At 39.5% G+C, this 27,881-nt stretch overlaps 1 long non-coding RNA gene across 1 annotated transcript in view; it reads right to left on the reverse strand.

Annotated features, from left to right (window-relative positions):
* The window catches only part of LOC144589170 (uncharacterized), a 37,276-nt gene extending 11,151 nt beyond the window's left edge, over positions 1 to 26,125 (reverse strand). The window contains exon 1 of the long non-coding RNA XR_013545113.1: positions 26,034 to 26,125. This is a non-coding gene — a long non-coding RNA (uncharacterized LOC144589170). The remainder of the gene's footprint in view (positions 1 to 26,033) is intronic.
* Between the last annotated feature and the right edge of the window lie 1,756 nt (positions 26,126 to 27,881).

The following is a 27,881-nucleotide window of genomic DNA, read 5'->3' on the forward strand; positions in this document are numbered from 1 at the left end:
TTGTTTTGCAGTGCTAATATATGCCCAAGAACCTTAGAAGATTGACAACGAGAACATATATATTGGCATAGGAGATCAGCCTTCCTACTGAAGCCAGTGATTTAAACATGACAATGTCAAGAAGATCTGTCATGTGGGATTAGCTCTATTGCATGCCATGACCATAGGAAGGAGATAAGAACATGATTAGATGACAACTAATCACATTATTATAAATATCACCTGGAGCTCACGGAAAATGTCTCAGTGCATAAAATTACTCTGAATAGCCAAATCAATGACAAATACATACTGTACTCCATTTTGACAGGAATTAGATGTGCCCTTCTCAGAGACCCAGGATTTTAAGCTTTGTGAATATTCCTCTTCTCTTTTTAATCATAAGAATTATCTTTATACACTCAGTGTTTACTGACAACAAGAGAGAAAGAGAAATCATAGGCAGTAAAGACATATAATTTAATAGAAATCATAGGCAGCCAAGATCAACTTGCCTTGTGCTGAGGACTTTGATTAAATATGTTCCCTTTGTGTCTTCGGCTTGACTGGGAAAGATTATAGTTTAAAGTCTGAACTAGTGCTACAAGAATTTAGCATCTTCATCTTCCAACCTCTACTGTCTGGTGTTGTTTCCTGTAAAGATGTATAAAACATGCCATGCACAGATGGAGAAGCTTTGCCTGGCTGCCCCATGTACAAGAAGACATCTGGCATCTTTAAAAGTGGCCAGGTTTCTGATGTGAGAACTCCCAGGAACAAAGAGTTCCTAAGAAGGATTCAGCACCATGGACAGAACACATGGCAAGGAGAATAGGAACTGGTAGGGAGTCATTGGTCTCAGAAAGATGGGACTCCCACCACTTTCTTACTATGTCTAAAAGGATGAGGGATAAACAAAGAGAGAAGAGGAGAGGATATGTATATGGTGTGAATTAGTGTGCTTATTCAAATGAAAGCTTAAGGAGATTGAAAGTGCTGATCATGAAAAGTATCTCTTCTATGTAGATATTTGGTGGGATTTCCTCCAGCCTGTATTGCAACAATTTCAAGGGAGGTCCAGATAATTTTATGCTGCACTCTTACTCTCAGATAAGAAATCTGATATAACTAAAGTCTTAAAATTACATTGTTGTTTTTACTGTAAGCCGCCTAGAGTGGTCTAATATGATCAGATAGGCGGGATAGAAATAAAATAAATAAATAAATAAATAAAGCAGTGGCGAAGTTTTGTGTAGTAGCAATGAAGTGTTGCTGTTCCCTCCTTGCACCGATTAAAGCAATGCCAGCTGTTTAGTAATGGTGTGTATTGGCCATCATATACTTTATATGCCACACTACTTCAGATGATGAGATTGGAGGTGGTACAAAGTTTGCTGAATTGATTTAATGATCTCCTCAGTCCTGTGAAACTATGGTGATTCTATAAAATTTATATTTATTTATTTATTTATTTATTTATTTATTTATTTATTTATTTATTTATTTATTTATTTATTTATTTATCTATCTATCTATCTATCTATCTATCTATCTATCTATCTATCTATCTATCTATCTATCTATCTATCTATCTATCTATCTATCTATCTATTTATTTATTTATTTATTATGCTGCCCACACTACTCAAAGGTCTCTGGGCAGCTTACAACATTTAAAATACAATAAAAATTCATAACAATTAAAATACAATTAAAATATATATAAAATTGCCATTGGACCCACAGCTAATATTATTTCAATTAAAAGCCTTCTGGAACAGGAAGGTTTTGACCTGGCGCCAAAATGTCATCAGTGCCAGCGCCAGATGAATCTCAGTCGGTAGGGCATTCCATAGTCTGGGGACAGCTGCCGAAAAGGCCCTTTTTCTACAAGCTGTCCCTCTTACCTCCTTAAGGGACGGCTCTTTCAAAATGGCCCCCTGTCTAGATCTTAACTGCCAGGTAGGCTCATACGGAAGGAGGCGGTCCTTCAGGTATCCAGGGCCCAAGCCGCTTAGGGCTTTACAGGTCAAAACAAGCATTTTGTAATAGGCTATATATTTTTAATTGTATTTTTGTGTTATACTAATATATATAATGATAATATCTGAATATATCTGCTGGTCAATGACCATAACAAAGATCTATCTATCTATCTATCTATCTATCTATCTATCTATCTATCTATTGGTCGGTCGGTCGGTCGGTCGGTCGGTCAGTCGGTCGGTCAGTTGATCGATTAATCGATTGATCAATCAATCAAGCTTAAGCCAGAGTATACTTACTAGCCTTTATTTTGTCAGGTCTCTGGTTTTTTTCCCTTTGAAGATATTTTGTGTAAGTGGATGCATGTGGTCAACAGTTCAATATAAAATTGGCAATGAGATTCTTTACTGAAAAATTGTATATGCTTTTGCTTTAGTAACCTTCCCACCTCTTTCCTGAAGGTGGTGGTGAATGGGAAACAGTAGCCTTTGAAACACATCTTCTTTAATCCTTTTATACTAACTTGCTCCAGTTAGTGTAAGAAGAATGATCATTGAATGAGTACCATGCCATTTGGTCATTGTCATCACCATTACCATTTCTAGTTTAAATTGCATTAAAATAAAAGACAAAAAAGAAGAAAACAGTATAAAATCAGGAGAAGTAAAGACGTAGTGTAAAATAATATGTTGTACAAAAAGGATTAAAACATTATAATAACAGAATTACAAAGTGATTGTCATAAAGACAATGATAAAAGAATAAATATAATATAAAACAATTTACATCAACTAATCAAAGTGTAACAAGAAGTAAGAAGTGATAAATGGAACAAAAGAGAACAAAACTATCAATGAAGGTTACCCTTGACATTTAGTCCAGTCGTGTCCGACTCTAGGGCGCGGTGCTCATCCCAGTTTACAAGCCCTAGAGCCAGCATTTGTCTGTAGACAGTTTCCGTGGTCATGTGGCCAGCTCGACTAGATATAGAATGCTGTTACCTTACCACCAAGGTGGTACTTATTTATCTACTTGCATTTTTACATGCTTTCGAACTGCTAGGTTGGCAGGAGCTGGGACAAGTGACGGGAGCTCACTCCGTCACGTGGATTCGAACTATTGGTTTTTCAACCTTGCAACCCAGAGGCTTTGCAGTTTAACCTGCAGCGCCACCACATCCCTTAAACTATCAATAAGGGCATATTAAATATTAAACATTCACTTGGTATTCTAGCACCCAATCTCATCCAACCAAAATAAGCTTTCTAAATCCCTAACTATTTTTAAAATAGTATGTTGTTATTAAATCCCCAAAGAAATTGGTAAAAAGTGGGTCAATCCAAAGTGGGGCTGAGGAGGAAGAGATCAGCCACTTCACTGCTGCATTTCCAGCCTTTGCCCCAGAAAAGGTGACAGACTAGGCATAGTTTGGGAGAGGGTAATCTGTCACAAAATGAAGTTGCAATCAAGAGATGGAAGACTGAACTAGCAATACTCGAAATAATGCCTATCTCTCCATTATGGGGAAGATAGCAAACAAAGAGCTAAATGTGTCAATATGAAGCAACAAGAGAAAGAGAGAAGTAATATTAAGCAAGGAACAATCCTTTGTTTGAAGCATTTTTATAATACAGCGATTCTGAGCCTTGAGTTCCCAGATGTTCTTGGACTACAGCTCCCAGAAATCCTGGCTAGTACAGATAATAGTGAAGGCTTTTGGGGGTTTTAGTCCAAGAACATCTGGGGACACAATGTTGGGAGGTACTGCTACAATATTAACTTTATTGTTAAATATTTTGGTTCTGTTAGCACCTCCAAACGTTGATGTCACTGAATCTGTTGCTATTCAAATAGAAACATCTTCACTCCAGTTAAAGACTATATTGGCTTTATATTATTCTTGTACTGATTTATTACTGGACCGGAAACCCTTGGAACAAATTTAGTTCTTCCCTTTTAAATGTGGACTTTGAGCTTCCTTATTAGAAACCAAGAGTCACAAATATTACTTCAGGCCAATAAGAGATGCACTCAAAGGCATCCTCATCAATTCTCTCTCCAATTCCTTCTCATTGCACTAGAGTTTAATCACTGAAAATATGATTAAAGGAGAACTGGAATTAAAATAGCCCTGAACATGATCCTTTGTGATACAAAAAAAAAAAGTAAAACAAATAACAGGACTGATGTTCAAAAATGAAAGGAGGATGAAATGAGATTATTTTTGCGAGGATTGTTTGGATGAGAATAAGGGAGAGAATGAGAAATAGAATAGAAAGCAGAAAGGAGGTCTACTCCTGTTCAGTGTTTTATTAACACCAACACACAGTGTAATGCTAATGCAAAAACATAGAAGAGTTAGCTAGATTTCCAAGCTTAAGACCACTCATTTCTTCTACCTTCCTTGCTCAGGGAATTTTTTTTAGAATTCTATATAGTTGTATACGGTAAGGTCAAAACAGCAGGAAAAGAATTTAGTAAAAAAGTTTTCAACACCGCACATGATGTTTAGGCTTGAATTCAATTAACAGTAAAAAACTATAGACCCACTGAATCAGGGGTTTATGTAAGTGTTGTATCATTATTGAACAACTAATGCAAAAGATCAAGTGTAATGGGGTTGTCAACAGAATTTAGATTTCTGCATTTGAGCTAAAGAATTCAGGATATCCTACTCCTCTTGCTTCTTTGCTAAAGTAGCTTCCATCATAGTATTGTACTATTTCATAAACCGGAAGAAACAGTTGAGAAATATCAGGCAAAAATAAAGAAGTCAAAAATGTTGTGGTATCTTAAAGACTAGCTGCTATATTTTAATGTGTGCTTTCGTGGACAAGTCTACTTCCTCAGTTGTAAGACATGAACATCAGACATATGAGGAAGTGGATTTGTCCACGAAGCTCACATTAAAATAGATCTGTTAGTCTTTAAGACTCCATGAAGTTTTGGTCCTCTTTATTTTTTTCTTTTGTTTTGATTTGATATGCTAGCATAGACTAACATGACTATGTCTTCTAAAACTACTAGTAGTTGAGAAATAAGCACCCTTCATTATTTTAGTCTATTTTGAATAAGGAAACTTCCATGTCCTGTGTTCTTGAGGGATATGCATAGTGGAAACACTTGTTTCATATTTGGTTCATTTTATTTGGGGGTACCTCTTCAGTTGTCAGTTCTTCCATCCACTTCTCCTTTTGTTTGCCACAAAAGAAGATGCCACTTTCAGGTCTTTGCAGTTTGGTCTTCCCCATTTGGTGAGACTGATTGGGCAAGAACATGCACACATAGCAGTGAGATAAAAGGGAAAGAAGAATTGTTGGGCTTGTTGGGTGAGGAGGTGATGCCCATAGCAGTGGCAACAGCTAGGTGAGAAGAGCGAGAGGAGAGGGTGGGTTATTCTGAAGCAATTTGATGTTCATGGGAGGAATAAAGTCAAAGAATGATGGAGATGCATGGTGATGGATGATTTGTGTTGCTCATATTAATCAGAATGCAGCATTATTAATTATGAGGCTCTTCTGTCTTTTATAGTGCTAGCTTCCTTTTCCTGGATACTACTGTTTCAAGAATACGATGCCATTATTTCTCATCCTCTCTTAATGAGGTAAAGGAGATCACTATAGTATTTGTGACTGAGTATTTTGAAAGTAGATGCTCTGTGAGCCTTCACTGAAAGGCAGAAGTTGGTTTTTTAAAAGGATGTTAACAATTCATGCCAATATTCTTCTTATGCTTTCTTCATCTAGAAGGAACAATATTGAGCTCTATAGAGTTTAAAATCACAAACTTATGTTTTCAACTAGAGATGGGGACGAACCGCCAAAAGTTGACGAACCAATAATCTCTTCCCCATGAACTGATGAACGATGAACTGGTCTGTCGAGTATATTTTTAGACAGCCAGAGGCTAAAAAAAAGCCCTGACACCCCCACCCCCACAGCCTGACCCCCTTCCCCCTTCCCACTACCCCTGTCTCCTCCATACTTTGGCTGCTGCGGTCCATGTTGTTACTGCCGCCACTGCCATCTGTGGCAGCCTGCAACCATCATCCATTGCTGCTCACTTTAATGTTCTCTGCCTCTATTGCCTGCTTTAAGGGAATCCAGACTGCCATTTGTAAAGATAGCAGCTGCAGCTTCCAGTCCCTAAAAGAAGTCGCAGCCACCATCTTTGCAAAGGGTAGTTAGTGTCCCTTATGGCAGACCGTGGCTGCGGAGGCCACTGCAGTGGGCAGCAATTAATGGCAGTGGTGGCAGGCAGTGATGGATGACAGTGACTAAGGTAGGGAGATGGCTAAAGGAAGGAGGGGGAGGGGAGGGGGACAGGCTGTATGTGTGGGTTGCTGAGGGACTGGCAGGTTGCCTATGGGTCCACTGATCAGCTGACCGGCAGAGTGGGAAAGCCATAGGTAGAGAGGGAAGGCTTCCTATGGGGACAAATAAAAATGGGGCAATATTTATCCATTCATATTTGTCAGGGTGTCTGGAACTCACGAATACGAAGGGACAAATATTTAACAAATCAGCAATTTTTAATGAATAATGCAATTTGTGTGTTTTTTTAAATTGATGCCCATGTCTATTTTCAACATCTTCCACTTGCTGTGGTGATATGCTGTTGGCAAGGTCAGAATCAGCATGATTTTGATTACCTGCTGCTGAGGAACAAAGCTGGAAGAGAGCCATTTCGCTTCTGTCCTGCTTGTGCATTTCTCATAGGCAGCTGGTTGGCCCTCATGGGGAACAGGATTCTAGACAGACCTTTGTTGATCCGGCATGGCTGTGGCACAGTGACATCCTTATTTAACAGGAGATTCTCCAACTTAGTTACCTTCTGCAGGATATTAATTTAGTTTTCCTTAATTTGGGTTAGGTAACATTTGGTTATGAATGTTAAGCAAGAAAATACGTGCATGAACATGAGTGCTGGTGGGGTATCTCATAAAGAAAGAAGGCAAGTTGCAGTTTGAAAATCACCAGGCATGAATAACTAGTTATTTGTATTTAATTTTCACTCAATAGCCAATAAAAGATGTAACTACATAATGACTGTAATTTAACTAGGAATAATTTCATTTCTTTTGCTGTGTATCTGAATTGTTCTAGTTATTTTCCTGTTAATGGAGGAGTGGTCTCAGTAAATGTTGGCCAGCAGATGCCACATGGCTCAAGGACTGGCTCATGCTGTGCTTCTTGCTCTGCTGTAAATACTGAGGCAGTGAAGAGCTAGACATGAAGAGAATGTGTTTTGCATCATGGATGGATGAACATCTTATAGTATTTAGAATTCCTCCTCCACCCAAAGTAACTAAAAGATAACAATTCAGTTATTTCTCAAAAATGACATAAATTATTAGTTTTAAAAATCAACTCATGCCCTTATAGCATTGGAACTATAACTGCAACAAATTAGTTTTTTAAAGGACCTTTCCAAGCCCAGGTGTAAACCTTATGGAACAAGCTTTTGTATGTCTAGAAATACTGCATTCATCTTCTAAATGTGCTTTCTTACTGTGCTCTCCTCTTGCCATGCAATGCTGCGTGAGGCAGGCTTTTACTAGAGAATCTGTAAAATTTGTGCTCTGTAAAGTCCATCTTTCTTGGTCTGAAACCAGCTTTCTTTAGCTTTATGGGAAATGCTACCATTTCTGAACAAATGATGCCATAATACCTGAACATTGTCTGATGTGTGCAAGACAGAGGACAGAAATCACCTCATAAAGCTGTGGCATACTACATTTCTGGAGGAAGGAATGTTGTGTTTTTAAAATGTATGCAACATATATAATGCTCGGTCTAAGAAAGTGCCACACATTAAACTGAATTTTGAGCTCCCTTTGTCACCAAAAAAACCATTTTCTTGAGAAGGCAGGAATGACAGCAATTTATTTAACTAATGCCGTCCAGGAGACTAAATAACACACAGCAATAATTTGAGCTTGATTTCCAAATGCATGTAGTGAAGAGAGGAAGATAGCTTACATTTCTACTTATTGACTGAAATCCTGTTGCTTAGTGTAGTAAGTTCCACTAAAGTAGGCCCAGTGGATCAATGGTGAATTCATGAGTCAACTCTTCCATGAATGCCATTGATTCAAATGGGCCCTATTTATTTATTTATTTATTTATTTATTTATTTATTTATTTATTTATTTATTTATTTATTTATTTATTTATTTATTTATTTATTTATTTATTTATTTGTTTGTTTGTTTGTTTGTTTGTTTGTTTGTTTGTTTGTTTGTTTGTTTGTTTACTTATTTATATGCTGCCCACACTACCCGAAGGTCTCTGGGCGGCTTACAGCATTTTAAATACAATAAAAAGGCAAAATAGAAGGGTAAAATAATTAAAATACAATTAAAATGTATATTCTAAAAATTGCCATCAGACCCACAGCTGATATTATTTCAGTTAAAAGCCTTCTGGAACAGCCTTCTGAACATAACTTTAGTTGTGAATTGCTACGCCAAACTACTGTAGGCCCTCTTGAATCAATGGAAGTTACAGAATTGACAGTAGTCTGACTTACTATACTAAACAACAGAATTTAAGCTGGTGTTACAGTACTTATGTTGTGGCTAGGCTCCTATGGATTATTAAAGCCACTTTAAGTGCAGTGACTAAAATTGCATAAATTAATTCTTTTCCAATTGTATCCCATGTTGCACACCATATTCACATGACTGACTAAAACAAAGCAACGTGTGCTGCTTATACACTGTCCCATAGAGCTTAAAGGTCTCTCCGAACAGTTTACAATTTAATTATGAAGTCTACACATGACACCCCCCCAAAGAGCTAGGTATTCAATTTACCAAGCTTGGAAGGATGGAAGAGTGAGTCCATTTTGAGCCAGCTACCTGAGCCTGGGATCAAATGCAGGTTGTGAGCAGAGTCTTCACTGCAGTACTGCAGTTTAACCACTGTGCCACAAGACTCACTAGTAACAAATCACTGCTGCAATTTCTTTTTCTTCTGCATTTTTGCTGTGTAACTAAACCAGTAGGATTCTTTGTCAAATCTTAGGGAAAGCTGGAATTTTACAGGATTCTCTCAAAGAAATAAACTTGGATATCACTATGTGCCTTTTCCTATCTTTGTGGGCTTTTTGGAACAAGTGCTACATCTAAGTCAGCACCAAAACAGAGACTACTTGAGTAAAAACTGTTAATATTCCCTACACTAATACACATGGTTCCTCTGCTGTCGTCTTTTACTACTCACAGGTCTTCACAATATCCCCTCCCCCCCCCCTTTTTTTGCTCTTGCCTGGCTATCTGTTTTCTGTCTCCTGTGGGAATGCTTACAATAGAACTGAACACCAAACACATGTCATAAATTACTGCACGTGAGATGTTACCACACACTCCAGGCTCTTAAAGCCAATGAATATTTTGAATGTTTTACTTGTGAATTCTGTATTTTACTATAAGTCTGACAAAGTGGACTTGATCCACAAAAGCTCACATTAAAATATAATAGTCTTTAGGGTAGCACAAGTTTTTGTTTTGTTTTGTTTTGTTTGTTTGTTTTCCTTTGGGTTTTTCCTGACATGCTTAGAAGGGTAGGTTGCACTTGTGATTCAGAAGCAGGCTAAATGCCATCCATTAGCTGAGCTCCGCCCAGGATCTGCTGTCTCTACAGTCCTGAATAGTAGAAAGAAGGTGGTTTCACAATGCACCGGTGATTGTCATTTTTTTGGCTTACTTGGTGACAAGCTGCACCAGATGCCTTCTTCTATCTCAGCAGCAGAAGCAGGTAAATCGGAGTAAAAGAATCTGGAAAGATTTGCAGTCTTCAAGAGGGGGATGCTTATCATAGCGTGGCATATGTTCCTGCAAGGAAAGTTATAACACTCTTAACAAGTGAGTGCACTGTGAAACAGATGTCTATCTCATACCATGAAAATTCTAAATACTGGAGAATGCAATTTATTCTCCAGCTGAAGGAGTGTGAAAAGCAGGCCACTTAGCAATCCCTGCAAGATGTACTAAATGTGAAAGTGTTTGTGAGAACAAAACTTTTGCAATTCCTTGAAACCTGAGGCAACATTTTCAAAGCAGACAGCCAGTAAGCTCTCAACAACATCTCCCTTTCCATTATATTCTTCCCCTGCTGGGAGTTAGGTATCATGTAGGCACATGAGTATTATGGATTCTGGATCTACTTTGGTTGTGCTTTTGACCTGTTTTTGGTATTGAACCTCCATTGCTGGGGTAAGACAACTTGTAGTGTGACTCCATTGATCTTTTCTAGATGTGAAGAAAACCACTAAATTCCAGAATCTCATCGCCAGCATTGCCATGGGATTCTGGGAATTGAAGTACAACCCCTCACACTTCTGATGCTTTGGTTCTGTTGCTTCTCCTGGATCTTTTAGGTGTCTGTGTTTTGTTTCTGTCTGTATTGTTAATCCTTCAAAATGGTGCTGGGGCACTACTGTTTGGCCCCCATGACATGTTCAAATTTGTTTCTTCTGCTTCTAAACATGTATTTGAATCGGACTATCAGGGCTGAGTTGTCATCACTGTGCCACTTTATCCTTTTCTTCTAATTCACATGATGTGGTAGAAATGCTAAACTGGCATTTGAGCATGTTGTGGACTAGATGAACACAATAATGGGCTGGGCCAACAAAGGAGAATCAGTGAATATATCTCCACCTCCCCCCAATGGGTGCTGGGATGCAGTCACAAAATTGTGACCACATCCACCTCTTCAGTTACATGAGTGTGAATTTGTATTTTCCCCAGCAAAACTAGAATATCCAACACTTTCTGAATTCATATTGTTGCTGGCTTTGCTCTCACAGAGAGGGATGATGTATATGCTAATAACTAGAGACCTTGAGTCTGAGACAGCTTCTCAGGAAGCTTATCATCTCTCTGAGATGCTGCACTTGGATAGAACAGTCTGATAAGGAGGAAGGGACATAAAGGAAAAGAAACACTTTCTGCATTATAAACAGTCATCTTGGCTAACATCCTGCCAGAATCCCAGAGTCTACAACACTGACTCTAGAAGAAGAGAGAAAACCCTGCATTTTCCTGGCTTGTTTGGTAGATTGGGGGGTATATTTTTAATTGAACAGGAACTCAAAGCTCTCTGAAAGTCTTCTCCCCTAAACCACAGATATATAGAATGGGATACTTCTGTTGATGGAATTTCATTCTGCATATACCCAGAGGCGCTCTTATCTTCTGACCTCACTGAGGCTAAATTCACATGAAACACAACATAAATGAAAGCCTGATCTCAGCCATTTTGGAACAGGTTCTTAAACTGCAATCTCTGGCACTTGGCTGAACCAAGCGCTGCAGTAATCAGGGTGGTGTGTATGTGTGTGTGAAAGAGAGAGAGAGCAAGAGAACGCATATGCAGATTTTTGGTTCTGTGTTCAAAAAAAGGCAACCATCTGTAAACATATGTGGAAAGGGAACCCTTTTCTTCTTTCTCTTTTGATGAATGGGTGGACTTTACAGGCATATTGCCCAGTGTTCAGTATTTTCAATTAAAAACAAATCAAAACCATAATCTTAAAGTGATGCCTCCAAAACTGTAGAAACTAGTTTTAATATTGATATTGAGTATAAAGCCATGGGCTTAAATTCAAATGATACACAGCATAGATGACTGCTTGGGTTTTGTTTTGTTTTTTTAAGCACCTATGGTTGCTCAAAAAGGAAAGTGGCAGGAGTTCTTTTCCTCTGTTTATTGAGAGGTAAAATCTTTCAGTAAGGGCTTCTTGTTGCTCTCTCCTAATCCCTGCCTTCCACAACTGCAGCAGGGTCCCCCAGTGATGAGCATGGAGATGAATGAGATATTTATCTGCAAGCTTTGACATCCAGCAGTTTGCTTCCAAATGCAGAAAGTGTGGGTTACAATTGCCACAAATAAACAGAACATCCCCCCCCCATATTGATTTTCATATTAGGACAAATGAAGGTGCTGAAGCAGGAGTTGTACATGGAATGAGACTGTCTCTCAAGAAAGCCTTTTTAAAAAGATGAATTTTTAAAGGGGGGGACAATTCAACCCTGCATGAAAAATAGGTACAAATGGATGCCACTAGCTGGTCGGACAGAAAGAAAACTAGTAGTCAAATACTATCCTCTGTTGGTAATACATGTGGCCCCTCTTTCTCTGCCTGTTTCTGGTGTGTGTGTTCTTCCAAAGCAGGAGTTAGAATGTACATCTTCTGAATGTGTGTAATTCTATCACCAAAATGAAGTGAAGGGACCATATGTCAAGGATTGTCTCTCCCAACTACTACACAACTCTTGGTACCTGAATCCAGATATTAAGGACATCCTGGTCACCTCCTTGATGTAACACATGGGAGACAATCTGTCTTTCCTCATATGGCCCATCTGAGCCAATATAAATCTATTAGGAAAATAATTTTCCAGGCTGCAACCAGCCACTTTCAACCACAGTCTGAACTGCTTGCTCTCTTCTTCTCTTTGTATTCAGGTTTTGTACTCTTAGCAGAAACAAAGGCTCCCCTGCCCCAGGGTAGGCCCAAGCCAGTACTTTGAAAGCAATTTATATACTGCTCCGTAAGTACAATGGACTATTCTGGGCAGTTCACAGCACAACAAAATAAACAGATATATAACATTAAACATATAAGTGAACACTGAAAGGTGTAAAACCAGTTGAAGAAATAAAATCCAATCGCACCAAAAGTACATTATCCGTGTGAGAGCAGGGCAAGATGTGTAGCATCAGGCAGGGTCATTGTGGAAGGCCTCTCTCAAAAGCAGTGTCTTGAGCTGCCTTCTAAATGTTAGCAGGAAGAGTGCCAGGCATGGGAGTATTTTCAAGTATTCTCTCAGTGGGAATGGAACTAGAGCCTCTGATTTACCAGGAGGCTATTTAAATTTTCTGTGGGCTCCAGGGCAATCTTGGCTCAAACAGTATAATATAGGTGGTGTGTTCTTAGAAATGATAATTTCTTCAGGGCCCAGAGACACCTGATTGTCTCAAAAGAACCTTTCATGCCTGAAATATCTTATGAATCAGCCTTCTTTGTTCTGTGGCTGACCATTCCAAGGTGAAGATGAGCTTGGTTTATAAGTTTGATTGCTCAGGCACAAAACTCTGTGAAATTGCTATTAGCTCCCATATGTATTCTCTGATTTGACCACAGCTCTGATATTGGTCTTCCTCTTTGTACTCCTCTTTCGGCAGCAGGCTGTGATGTTGGGGTGAGGGCCAGAGCTGGCACCTTCTTTGCCCATCCTTCACCCTCCCATGGCAAAATGTGAAGGCACTGTGACTACAGTGGTGCCTCGCTAGACAGTTACCCCGCATGACAGTTTTTTCGCTAGACATTGACTTTTTGTGATCGCTATAGCGATTCACAAAACAGTGATTCCTATGGGAGAATTCCACTGGACAATGTTTGGTCCCTGCTTCGCAAACCAATTTTCGCTAGACAACGATTTTGACAGCTCCCTCCGCGCTCGCAAAATGGGTGTTTTCGGGACCTAAGCTTTGCAAGACAGCTATTTAAACAGCTGATCGGTGGTCCGCAAAGCGGCTTTCCTATGGCCGATCTCTGCTAGACAATGATGATTCTTCCCCATTGGAACACATTAAACAGGTTTCAATGCATTCCAATAGGGAAATGCTTTTCGCTGGACAATGATTTTGCTAAACAGCAATTTCAGTGGAACAGATTATCATCGTCTAGCGAGGCACCACTGTACTTTCTCTAATGGTTGCAGGTGCCTCACTCTCTAACATTGTGAACTGATTGAGGGTCTGGCTGTACTGTTGTGCATTTTAGCGGTGTATGTACAGATCGGTGCTATGCTAGGCAACAGCCCTTATCAAAAGTGCAAGGCAGTGCTTTGCTTCCTTCATCTGGTGATGGGAGAGCTTGGGACATTCCTCCTACAGTATTTAGACAAAGAACAGCTGCAAGAAATACAAGTCTTAGTGGAAACTTCTCATCATTTTAGTGTATGTATATTTCTTTACTGTGAACCCCCCCTCAATGATCTTTCATCACTACTTGGGAAGATGTTTGCCTGCTTTATCTGAAAGAATGCTTCTTCTTGTGTAATGTCTAGGAAAGCATCATCAGGTCCTCTAGTCTTCAAAATGAGCCCTGATTGGATGGGATTATCTATGTTATTAACCCACACAAGAACTAATTACACATAGAGTGGACCTTTATGAGGCAACATGAAGTAAGAGAAGAAATGTCACCAAAGATGACAGGAAAAAGGTAAAGCACCACATAACAGAGTGGCTTTGAGGAAAAGATTTGTTTCCTTATCACTGTTTCTTGCTTGAAAATCAGAATTGAAGAATATTGGTTGCAACTGGAACAAAATATAAATTTATAATATAATTCTAGTTTATATAACAATGAAGCATGAATGTTTAGGGATACCTGATGTGCTGTATTTGATGTTCAAATAGAATGTCTAAGTTTAGCAACAGAGATGCTGTTCAACCTTTCCTTTCTGCATGGACAGTGTCCATCAAAGGACATTTGCATATCAAAGCAGTGTCTGTAGAATCAGAACATTTCTTATTAAAGACACCTACCATGTTGATGTTGCCAAAAATGCCAGATCGTCATGATTTCCCCCCTCCATAAGATGCTATGAATAATTTCTGCAATTTTCAATTACCATATTAATTGGCAGGATAACAAACAATATGATAGGGTTTGCTAGAATAGACATAAGCAATTTCTGCCAGCCCCTCTCCAGACATTAAAAACTGAGCATCAAAGGGACTTCCATTCAGAATTATATAAAATAGAATGTAGTACTTAAAAGCATGAGTTCTGTGGTAAGTACCAGTAATACAATTATACCTGACCCAATGTGTCACAGGTAATAAAATATATCTAGTTGTGCATTTATAAGTAGCTCAGTGGCAAATGCTAAAGTATAAAAATACTCTACACACAGCACCAGATTCCATATATGTGTGTAGTATTTATCCTGGGCTTCTCTTCCGTGTGTAATAAAATGAATTTAGAGCTCAACAGGAATTCCTGTATTAAAGTTTTTGCAGGTCTACTTTGATGATATTTTTCAGGCCTTTATTAGTTTATTTATTAGTTTGATTTTACTGCAGAGAACTCACAGCAGTGTTGAAGTGTACATGTCTCTCCTCTTCTCTTGTAATAGATCAGACTGAGAAAGACCGTGCCTGGCTCAAGGTTACCCATCGAGTTTTATGGCTGGGTGGGGATTTGAACCTGAATATCCGTAAATCCCACTTTCACCATATAGGACATGTGCTAGTTCTCAAATAATTTGGAATTAGGTTGCTTTTCTTTCTTTTTTTGCATATTATTATAATGATTTTGGTTTTCAGTTCTTTATATTTTAATTGTTAATGTTTGGCCTTGGAGTTCAAAATGAATCTGGGCAAAGGCTAATTGAGTTTTTTCAAGAGAACAAGCTGGTGATCACAAATACTTTTTTCCAACAACACAAGAGGTGACTCTATACATGGACATCACCAGATGGACAATACTGAAATCAGACCTGGAACTGATTATGGCTCTGATCATTAGTTTCTTAGAGCAAAATTCAAGCTTAAACTGAAGGAAGTAGGAAAAACCACTGGGCAGGTATAATCTAAACCAAATCCCTTATGAATACACAGTGGAAGTGAAGAACAGATTTAAAGAACTCAATTTGGTGGACAGAGTGCCTGAAGAACTATGAATGGAGGCTTCTAACATTGTACAGGAGGCAGCAACAAAAACCATCCCACAAAAAAAAGAAATGTAAGAAGCAAAGTGGCTGTCCAACGAGGCCTTACAAATAGCAGAGAAGAGAAGGGAAACAAAATGCAAGGGAGATAGGGAAAATTACAGAAAATTGAATGCAGACTTCCAAAGAATAGAAAGGAGAGACAAGAAGGCCTTCTTAAATGAACAATGCAAAGAATAGAGGAAAATAATAGGGAAAAACCAGAGATCTGTTCAAGAAAACTGGAGATATTAAAGGAACATTTTGTGCAAAGATGGACATGATAAAGGATAAAAATGGGAGGGACCTCACAGAAGCAAAAGACATCAAGAAGAGGTGGCAAGAATACACAGAGGAATTATACCAGAAAGATCTGGATGTCCTGGACAACCCAGATAGTGTGGTTGCTGACCTAGAGCCAGACATCCTTGAGAGTAAAGACAAGTGTGCCTTAGAAAGCATGGCTAACAACAAGGCCAGTGGAGGTGATGGCATTCCATTCGAACTATTTAAAATCTTAAAAGATGATGCTGTTAAGGTGCTACACTCAATATGCCAGCAAGTTTGGAAAACTCCGCAGTGGCAAGAGGATTGGAAAAGATCAGTCTACATCCCAATCCCAAAGAAGGGCTGTGCCAAAGAATGCTCCAACTACCATACAATTGGACTCATTTCACATGCTACCAAGGTTATGCTCAAAATCCTACAAGAGACATCTGCAAACCTACAAATATGAGTCTAGTTTAAAGGAGTATGACAAGGCTGTATATTGTTTCCCTGCTTATTTAACTTATATGCAGAATACATCATGCGAAAGGCTGGACTGGATGAATTCCAAGCTGGAATTAAGATTGCTGGAAGAAATATCAACTACCTCAGATATGAAGATGATACCACTCTGACAGCAGAAAGTGAGAAGGAATTAAAGAACCTCTTAATAAGGGTGAAAGAGGACAAAGCCAAAAATGGTCTGAAGCTCAACATCAAAAAACTCAAGTCACAGATTTTACTTTCTTGGGCTCCATGATCACAGCAGCCACGAAATTAAAAGAATTCTGCTTCTTGGGAGGAAAGCGATGACAAACCTTGACAGCTTCTTAATAAACAGAGACATCACCTTGCCAACAAAGGTCAGCATAGTCAAAGCTATGGTTTTTCCAGTAGTGATGTATGGAAGTGAGAGCTGGACCATAAAGAAGGCCAACCGCCAAAGAATTGATGCTTTTGAATTGTGGTGCTTTAGGAGACTCTTGAGAGTCCCCTGGACTGCAAGGTGAACAAACCTATCCATTTTGAAGGAAATCAATTCTGAGTGCTCACTGGAAGGACAGATCCTGAAGCTGAGGCTCCAATACTTTGGCCATCTCATGAGAAGAGAGCCTCTTAATGAGGGTGAAAGAGGAGAGTGCAAAAAATGGTCTGAAGCTCACCATCAAAAAAATTAAGATCATGGCCACTGGTCCCATTACCTCCTGGCAAATAGAAGGGCAAGATATGGAGGTAGCAACAGATTTTACTTTCTTGGGCTCCATGATCACTGCAGAGTGATCTTAAAAAGCAGAGACATCACCTTGCCAAAAAAAGTTCGCATAGTCAAAGCTATGGTTTTTCCTGTAGTGATCTATGGAAGTGAGAGCTGGACGATAAAGAAAGCTGACTGCTGAAGAATTGATGCTTTTGAATTGTGGTGATGGAGGAGGCTCTTGTGAGTCCCCTGGACTGTAAAGAGAACAAACCTATCCATTCTAAAGGAAATCAACCCTGAGTGCTTATTGGAAGGACAGATCCTGAAGCTGAGGCTCCAATACTTTGGCCATCTCATGAGAAGAGAAGACTCCCTGGAAAAGCCCCTGATGTTAAGAAAGTGTGAAGGCAAGAGGAGAAGGGGACAACAGAGGACGAGATGGTTGTACAGTGTCACCGAAGCTACCAACATGAATTTGACCCAACTCCGGGAGGCAGTGGAAGACAGGAGGGCCTGGCGTGCTCTGGTCCATGGGGTCACAAAGAGTTGGACACGACTTAATGACTAAACAACAGCAACAACAATTACCCTGCAGCTTGTACTTTAAAGATCCAGTGCCCGATGCCTATTCAAAACACTGAAGAAGGAATACTGTAGAGCAATTGAAATTCAAGGACTAACCTTCAGTGTTAGGAAGTGATATTCATTGTTCTCAATGTACTCCAGATATATACCTGCCAAGCAAAAGTGACAGCTGCCAAAAGCATGCCAATTAAATATGTCCTCTGTTCATCATTTGCAAATAAAAGGTTACACAAGAGTGATGTGATTCAGAAATAACAATGACCAAAGCCCACTTCATATATTGCTGACTGGAGTGAAAGTCTGAAAAGGGAGGTAGCTGAACTTATGGAAGCTTCTTAATGAAACTGGGAGTCCCATCTCCAACTGGTGGAACATCCGGGAGCACAGCTTCTTCCTCTGCCAGACCTTTGTTTAATAATTTCCCCATCAGTCAGAATTCACAAGGTATACTGCTAATCATGGAACTGAAATAATTTAGAATAGATGTACCTATCAAACTACATCAGTTGAGAATGTAGAGTTAAATGAGAATGCAGTTGCAAAGTTAAGGTGTGGCCGGGTGAAATGTAAGTGGATTCTGGTCTTCAATTCATTCATTCATCCATCCATCCATCCATCCATCCATCCATCCATCCATCCATCCATCCATCCATCCATCCATCCATCCATCCATCCATCCATCCATCCATCCATCCATCCATCCATTCATTTATTTATTTAGATTTATACCCTGCCCATCTTGACCAAAGGTGTACTCTGGGCAGCAAGGACTATCATGCATAGACCAGTCATTATCAGTCTATGTTGCATTCATGGTTGAAGTATGAGGATGTTTCGTTTTTTGTTTGGATTCAGCATTTGGCACCAGTCTTGAATGGAAAAATGGAAAAAGTGGTACCGGCGGGGGGGGGACCCCACTATTGCCATGGGATGGAGATTTGAGAAGCATTCCATCACCAGAATCTATGTGCTGTGTAAACCAATTGACAACACAGGTCTCTTCCTGTCTGCTGCTTGAAATAATAACACAGACTCCATGCAACATGAGCACATTCAGTACTCTCAACTAACAACAACACCTATGTAGATGTTTTCTATACAACTCTATATACGTATATATCAGGAGATATGTTGATTATTGAAAACAACAACAGCAACAACAACAGCAAAGAATCTTGTGGAGTCTTTAAAGACCAACAAGCTTGTCAGAAGCTTTTATAGACTGTAGCCTCCTTAAGATGCATGGGGTAAAGCCTCAATACAGATGGGTATAAATGTCTTCCTACTGAGGGCACGAATGCTTATACTAAATAAAATGTGCTGGTCATTGGGGAGGGACAGGAATCTTTGCTGTTCTGCTGCTAATACTGATTCTTTCTTGGATAGATTACTCAGACTCACACTGATATTTTCTTGGACATATGTATGTATGTATGTATGTATGTATGTATGTATGTATGTATGTATGTATGTATGTATGTATGTATGTATGTATGTATGTATGTATGTATGTATGTATGTATGTATTCATTCATTCATTCATTCATTCATTCATTCATTCATTCATTCATTCATTCATTCATTCATTCATTCATTCATTCATTCATTCATTCATTCACAATTCATTCATTCATTCATTCATTCATTCATTCAATTTATATCCTATCCATCTAGACCGAAGTCTATTCTGGGTGGCTAACAATAATGCATAAAAGTAAAAACAATATAATAAAATAAAGACAACAGAAATAATATAATTCAAGATGGCAAAAGTTGATGATGACAGGAGGGAAAGCCTGCCTAAAGAGCCAGGTCTTATGTTTGCTCTTAAAAACACCCAGTGAGGGAGCCAGACAGATCTCTGCCGGCAGACTGTTCCAGGAGGAGGCGTTCCGCTAGATATTGAGATCCTAAACTGTTTAGGCCTTTATATGTCATCATTAAGACCTTGAAATCAACGCATAAACGAACGGACAGTCAATGCAAGGCAGCCATAGTGGGGGAAATATGCTGATATTTTCTCACCCCAGTGAGAAGTCTGGCCACCGCATTCTGCATCATTTGAAGCTTCAATCTCAAAGCTAGCCCCACGTAGAACGCACTACAGTAGTCTAATCTCAAGATTACAAGTACATGGGCCAAAGTGGTGAGCGCCTCAACATCAAGATAGGGATGCAGCTGGGCAATCCACCAGAGATGGAAATAGGCAGAGCAGACCACTGCCGCTGCCTGGGTTTCCATGGTGAGTACTGGATCCAGATGGACCCCCAAGCTGCAAACCTCACTTTTCACAGTGAGAGTCACTCCCCCCAAAGAGAGGGAGTTTCCCAAACCACAGATGGCAGGGCCACCCACCCTCAGGAACTCTGTCTTGTCTGGGTTCAGCCTCCACCCATTTTCCTGCATCCATTGCAGTACAGCCTCTAGGCAGCACTGAAGGGATGGAACGGCATACACTGTTGTTAGAAAAAAAGAGATGTAGAGCTGGATGCCATCAGTGTACTGATAACACAAAGCCCCGCACCCCCTGATGAGCCCACCCAGCGGCTTTATATAGATATTAAAGGGAACCTTGCCCTCCTGGAGAGACCCATTAATTATTGCAGTGGTCCATTCAGTTGTTACAGGCCTGGCTGCTTTGATTAGCCAGGCCGGGCAAGGATCAAGGGAGGTGGTGGCAGCACGAGAGTGATCAAGTACTTTGTCCACCATATCTGACATCACAGGCAAAAAATGTTTACATCTCATCGGGCAAGGTGGAGCACTGGACATCTCTACTCGATCTACTTTTTTCAAAGAGGAGATAAGATCTTTATTGAAAAGTTGTTGTATTTTACTTTTAAAAGATTCTGGTCTGGAACTGCATCATCAAAGAAGATTTAAACCTACCCGTATCAAACTCTTATCCAGCTGGAGTTCTGATCTCCAGCTGATATTTGTCCTGGAAATGATGTTGCTGTTGCTGCCATTGGCAATTGCCTTTGGAGAGGAAACAACAACTTTTGGGGGTGGCCAGAATGTTTGTATTTTAGATTGTAGCACAGGCTGAAATTCTCAATCTCCTCCATGCACCTTACAGTCTTTGTTCTGATCTGCTGTCCATCCTCCCATATTTTAATTTTAGAGAGAAAATTAAAGAGGTACCTCATTTGGCCACAAGGAAGGTGGACAGTATAGTTTCATTTGAGGGGTTGTGATCTGTGTATAAACTCCTTTTATACCAGTTCATAACACTAACATAAAGACAAGAATAGCAACAGAACTCTCTCACTTTCTGTGCTGTAGCCCAAGGAAATAAATTCCGATGCCTAATAAATTTGCCAGTATTGCCTTATTTCTGTGACTTGAAGAGCTCTGAACTTTCTGTGATATGGAAATGAAGAGGGTTAATTAACCCAAGGTGACTGTATAAAATTCTTGATATCACCCTTGTTGAAATCGAATTAACTTTTCAAATTTCCGAAACAGCAAACCTAGCTCTTCATCTCTTGGTTATTACAAACTCACAGCCAGCTGTTTCCCATTCTTTCAATTTGACTCACTTCATTTGGCTTTTTGCCGGTTCTCAGAGAGCCGAGGTGCTAGGAAAAACTTGAGCACAATGGCATTTGTTTAGATCTGCTTTTAAGAAATGTTTTAATCTCTTTTAAATTTTTTTTAAAAATATTTTAAATAATTTTAATCTACTTAACTCACTTTGAGAGCCTGCTGGTTAGAAATGCAATAAAACCATGCCTTCAACTAACAAACGCTTTTGAATGAACATTCATAGGATTTTCCCTGTTATTTAGGGCATTGTCCGTTCAGTTCCAAAGCAGTGGTGTTATCTTGTAGACAGTAGGTTCACCAGTGCAGTGCTCTGGCTGGCAAGGAAACAAGACATTCTCCTTCTGTCCTCCCCTCTTCCTGTGCACTTCCTGGAATGCCAAAGGGCCATTGCTGCTGGTGTGGCAGATTGCAGCAATATCCCATGGGATTTCATAAGATGTAACATCAAAATACTGTTTTGGGCTGTCTGACAAGCCACTGAGATATTTCAGGATCAAAAAGCACATGCCCGGTTGGTGGATACATGAGTTTGTTAGGAGTGCAAGCAGTGCCAAACAGTAGCTAACGGCTTGTCTACACATGGCAACTGGAGTGGGCTGAATAGGGCTGCTAGGAGGTTTCGTATGCCATTTAGCATGATCCCTGCATCCAAATGGCATACAGCTCTCAAACAACCCTATTTGGTCTGCAGCGGCCTGCTTTCAAATTGCCAATATCACGAAGTGACTTAAGAAGAGAGCCGCTACAGAATCAGGAAATTCAACACCAATAATTTGCCAAGATAGTTTAAAGCAAAAGAAAGGAAGTGTGTACTAAAGCAATGAATATGCACTGCATCACTTTAAAAACAGCCTAAGAAAAGTGTATTACGAGTTAGGCATGTGTATTACATATAGGTAGGAATGATCTGGGAGTGGACTGGTTCACTCCATCAAAGATGTCATCTGATTGCTGTCTTTAGGAGTGAACCAGCCCATCCCTGCAGAAGACCAAAAAGAAAGCTAAATGTAATCAACCTCTCTGTTAACTTGTAGATTCAGTCCTTGGAAATCAGAATGGTTAGCACAGCACAATTCCTCCTTTGGGGTTGCTAGAATCACATACATACTTACTGTTTTAAGAAAATAAGAAAGCTAGTGGACATTAGAGAAATGCAGAGAGATAGACAAGATGGATAGGAGTTCTTGTTCTAGCTAAGTTGGAGATGAAGGCAGCCATAGCAGCCCATTCACTTATTCAGGATAAAAGCAAGATGTCTCCTCTGCCATCTCCTAGAGAGGGTCAAGAAAAAAATGTGAGAAGGAAGAAAGAAACATCTGCAAACCTACAAATATCAGTCTAGTTTGAAGGAAGGTCAGGACAAGTAGATGTCTGTTTAGGAAACACCGCACTGAATGAATCTCTCTAGAGTCTGAGATTCATGGTTTTTAACTGGAGTTCTTTGAGAATGAATCTGAAACCTTCCATGTGCAAAGGCTATGCTCTGTAGGTGTGACTGCTCATGGCTATGTGATGGGATTTAGCTGTTTTTATACATTACATATTTCTTACATTTCTAGGACACCTTTGTAGGGTAAACAAACAAATTTACTACAAGGTACACAGAGCCAGTAGCATCACACACAAGCCATAAATTGCTTTTGTTCCTTGGAACAAAAATGGCTGGTTTTGACTGATGCGTAAACCCATCACAATGGGTGTTGAAACAACAAGGCTTAATTGATATATTCCTTCTCATACATCATTAGTTGGACTCTAGAAAAAGCATAAGTGAAACAAAGACCACATTAAAAATATTATAGCATTTGGTGACAAGAAATGGACAGATATTATAAGTCCATATTAGGGCTCTGCACTGGCCCCCTGATTCAGTCTGTACCCAAATAAAGGCATACAGATTGGCATATGATTCATTCTGCATCCACCTGAAGATACTATTATCTCATATGTGTCTACGTACATGCCAGTATTTATGTGTTACTGAATTTCTAGGAGGTGGGTAAATCTTTCCATAAATGGGTAAATGCAATTGAGGTTGGTAGGGTTACATGATGCTCTCAAAATTTTCTGGCACAATTAGTGCAAGGAACAGAAGCAGGAGGCTGCTCTTAACTTTGGCAATGGCACTACCAATGAGAAACCAAAGTGCGGGGAAAGAAAGACAGACCCTAAAGTCCTAAAGTGAAGTTCTCATCTGATCACTCAAATAATAATTCCTATTACCCTTCCTGTGCTTTAAATCACATTATGCCCTCTTTGGTTTTAATATTTTAAAACCTTATGAATGCTGGATTTAACGTAAGAGGAGTGTGAATCCACTCCATGAAGTGGGCTCTTTCCTACACCTTGTGGTCACTACAGAGATGCAAAAATAGGCTTGATTCAGTTCATGTATAAGCATTTGGACAAATATCATGTGCGACCTGAGTCCATCTGTAGAGTCACAGCTGCTGTACCAATAAATCCTTCAGAAATTGTTCTGAGGCATCAGATGAACATTTTTTCTTGTCTGTCTGGCAAGCTGATAGGATTGTTTTTCAGCTAGGGGTTGCCACCTGATGCCCATTTGCACTTTTAGCTGTCCATATTCATTGTTTTCATGTTTTTTTTAAAAAAGAAGTCTTCAGGCATTGTAGAAACCACAGTGTCAGAAAAAACAACAACATGAAATCACTACTCTGTCCTACTGTTTTGCAAGAAAGAAGCCTGTTATTACCTTTCAGTATGTTTAAGCAATGACAAAAGTCTTAGACTATTATTGACATCTTTCAAATCCTTAGAGAGAGAAAATGGTAGAGTGGTCTGTCCTCTTCCAATCCCCAGTGCGTGTGTTGCAAACTTAGTCAGAGCCGTAACTAGTAATTTTGGCATGTGGGAAGAATCCACCCCTCCAGTCTATACCAAATTTGGAGACCATGGCGATTACCCTATCATCTACTGACTCTTCTCAGAAGTGATGAGCTAAAGGCACGCAGCCCAAGCTCACCTGTCTGCAGCAAGAAGTAAAGTACTGTACCACACAGCAACTATTTATCAAGCCATGCCTGTGTCTAGCTACCTAGATGCCAAAAATAAATGAAATGAAGAAAACTCCAGTAGTGCATGCCCTGAAGAGAGAAAAAGAAAGGCAGTTGATCTGGAGCATTTCATTCTCTTTTGATTGCTGGGTTCCTGAGAAGCAAATCAGGATCAGAAGGGTAGTTTATGAAGTACAGGTCTGCTTTGCTTTGCTTCCCCTCCCCTCACATCTCATCGCCTCCCCTCCAGTGGTACAAGCTGTTGGAAGTTTTTCTTTCTTTCTTTCTTTCTTTCTTTCTTTCTTTCTTTCTTTCTTTCTTTCTTTCTTTCTTTCTTTCTTTCTTTCTTTCTTTCTTTCTTTCTTTCTTTCTTTCTTTCTTTCTTTCTTTCTTTCTTTCTTTCTTTCTCCCTCCCCCCAGTGTCAAGGGTTTACAAATAGGGACTGCAGAGCTTGGTTTAGTGATGGGGTCCCATTCCCATTCCCAGATGCCTGGATGCCACAGTGCTTTGGCACTAGTAGCTTTTACTCCACATGAGTGAGCTTGAGCTGCATAACAGCTTGTCTTTAGCTCCTTGCTTCTGAGAGGGATCAGCAGAGGACAAGGCAATTGCCACACCCTCTAAATATAGCACCCTGAGGCTTAGCCCCAGTTGCCCTGCCCTGATTATGATCTTATTACAAAGCTTAGGCTGTAGTAGCACTGAAAGCAATGGAGTCATAGTACTGTAATGAATGGGCTCACGGTGGAGTGATGGTGGTGGAATTTGAAGAAAAAAATGCTCATTCACAGCCGAGTAAAAGCTGCTAGTGGCATAATAACATTAGTAAGGCTAAATCCAATTGTTAGTCTGAAGTACAGTGGGTCTTCAGAATCAATGGGGCTTGTTAAGCCCCATTCAACCAGTGTATCTGCTGTAGCTGGGAGGAACAACTGTATTTAGTTCTTAATACTTAAAGTGCCATGGGTTCTGATGTTTTCCTGCAAGAGACTTGGCAAGGACAATATTTTGAAGATCTCAGGAAAGTTGCTTTCAACAGTTTCCAAAATTCCCTGCCCAGCATGACCAGTGACCTCCAACGGATTCATCTGATGGGGCAGGCTGCAGTCCATGACAGTTTGTGTCATGTAACTTGTCTTTAAGGTGCTGAAGACTCTTTAATAATTGAAAAATGTAGCTGTTTCAACCTCAATATTATATATCTTCACTGGTTTTCCTAAAAAAATAAAAAAATCTAGTTCCATTTTATCCTCCATAAATGTATGAGAGTTGAGCTGGGTGCTCCTCTGAGGAAATGAGTAGATGCAAGAAAGCAGACAGGGCATGCACAGATGGTAACTTACTGCAGTAGATGCTTGCTGCACATCTTAGATTTTATGTTGTTTTTGTATGCAATTTTCCCATGGGCTTGAGCCTCACCCACTATGGGCCCCAGTCCCACATACCACAGGAATGCAAACACCAATCTCTTGTCTCAGAGAAATGCAACAGAAAATAAATGTTTGTTACCCTCTTCTATAGTAGTATCCATGGCTGCTCATTTAATTTGTTTATTTTTCTTGGTATGTGGATTTCTGACTAAGGCTGCTTTGGTTGGGTAGTTATAGTTCCCCACCACTGACTTAAAGTCCTCTTCTAGCTATTCACTTATTTCCTGGCTCTATTTAAAGTGCAAATCTTACATTCTTAAATGGCTTTAATATATTAAGACAAACTTACCTTAAGATTCACTTTCTCCATATGAAGCTGCCTGCTCTTTAAGATGCACTTCAAAAGTCTGAATCCAGTCACTTGCCCCTCACATAGAATAGCTTCCATCAGCAGAAGGGGGAGGTAGCAGGTACTGTCCTAGAAGTGCCCTTGAAACCTATTCTGATGTGTTGGGGAACCTCCCAGAGCAAATTCTAGAAAGGTGCAAGGGTTTACAGGAGTCCGATGATCAGAAGTCCACTTGTAAGATATTGGGCGTCACCGTATCTTGTTCTTTCTACTTCTTATATTTTTAATTGTACTCTTTTAGTTTTCTCATAGGTTACAGTATGTTGTATGCATTTAACAGAAAAGTACAGTATAAATGAATGAAAACAACTGAATCAGCAGAGCTATGCTTCTAGCTGTGAGGCTTATTCCTTTTGGAAAGGTGATCACTGAGACACTTGTTTTCTAGTGAAAATCTTTATAAATGCTGACTTTGGTCCCTGTCTATGCAAACATTGCACAGTCAGACACATAACCTCAAACTTAATTTACCACAAATGATTCATTCACATGCTACTCTGGACAAAATCACTGTCAGGAGTAATACAATAAAAACTTGCAAAATCCAAGATGCTAAGTAGGCACCTCACCCACTAAAAGAGAAGAAACGAGCAGGGAAAACAACTAAATGGCAACAAACAGCAATGACAAAATGGAATAAAAATGGGTAGAGTACAAATATTGAACTGTAATTGCATCTTGGTTTACTTATTGACTTAGGAAGTGTAAATTAAGAAAAACTGCATTAAAATACAAACTGAATGAATCTCTCATCTCTGCTCCCAAGCCATATTCACTGAAGAAAATTATTGTGCTTGATAACAATGACCATTAGTGTCATTTGTACATAGGAAAGCATCATCCTTCTTTTGTCCTTGAATATTAAAACACACTGAGAATCTGTAGGTTATGTTACTGATTCCTGATGTGTACTCAATGCTTTTTGCCTTTCCAGCCCCTGAGTGTTGCAAGACAGTGGCCAAAATCCTGTTGCTTGTCATAGCAAATCACACTACAATAGGTTCAATGAATCAATCAGGATTTAGTAAGTCAACTGCTCTATAAATTCCATTGAGTCAAATGGGCCTATGCTATCTGTGACTTATTTTAACATAATAAGTTAGAGGTAGAGTAGACCCATTTGAATCAATGGAACTTACCAAGGAGGTGTCTCACTAAGTCCCCATTGAGTTAATGGGCACTTTCTGCTGCAATTTACTAAGCTGAGCGACAGGATTTTGGCCACTAGGAGGAACAGGCCATCCCTATCTCAGTACTGTATTGCAGCAATTCATTCTTTCATCCTCTTCCACTAGCAATTAGCAAACAAGTCCATTTCTTCTTTAGATAGAGAAGGAAAAAAGAGGAAAACCTCAAAGAAGCTTTTAAAACACTTGCTTAGAAAATGAAATGCATTTATAAAGTATTTCTACATGAAATCAGTGCATGGGTCTAATATTTATTTTTGCAATAACATCCTGCTTTTTTTATTGGAACAACTTTCAGCTTCTTCTTAATTTAATTGTTATCAATCAATCAATCAATAGTTTATTTACAGTCCTTAGACCAGTCACATAAGTATAAAACCTTATAAAACCTTAAAATTTCTAACTTTCAGTATTCCATTAGAACATGTTGGCATACATACAACTGGGAACGGCAATCTAATTGGTATTTAACTTCCGCAATCGAAGAATTGCTACACAGAACCTCGCAACCCGACAGGTGATCTGGACATCAACATCTGAGAGAAGGAACTCTAGCCTATTTCCCTCTGAACGTCCTGGCAATCTATCTATTAAGGGGGTT

This window comes from Pogona vitticeps, chromosome 4 (assembly GCF_051106095.1).
Source record: "Pogona vitticeps strain Pit_001003342236 chromosome 4, PviZW2.1, whole genome shotgun sequence".
Lineage (NCBI taxonomy): Eukaryota > Metazoa > Chordata > Lepidosauria > Squamata > Agamidae > Pogona > Pogona vitticeps.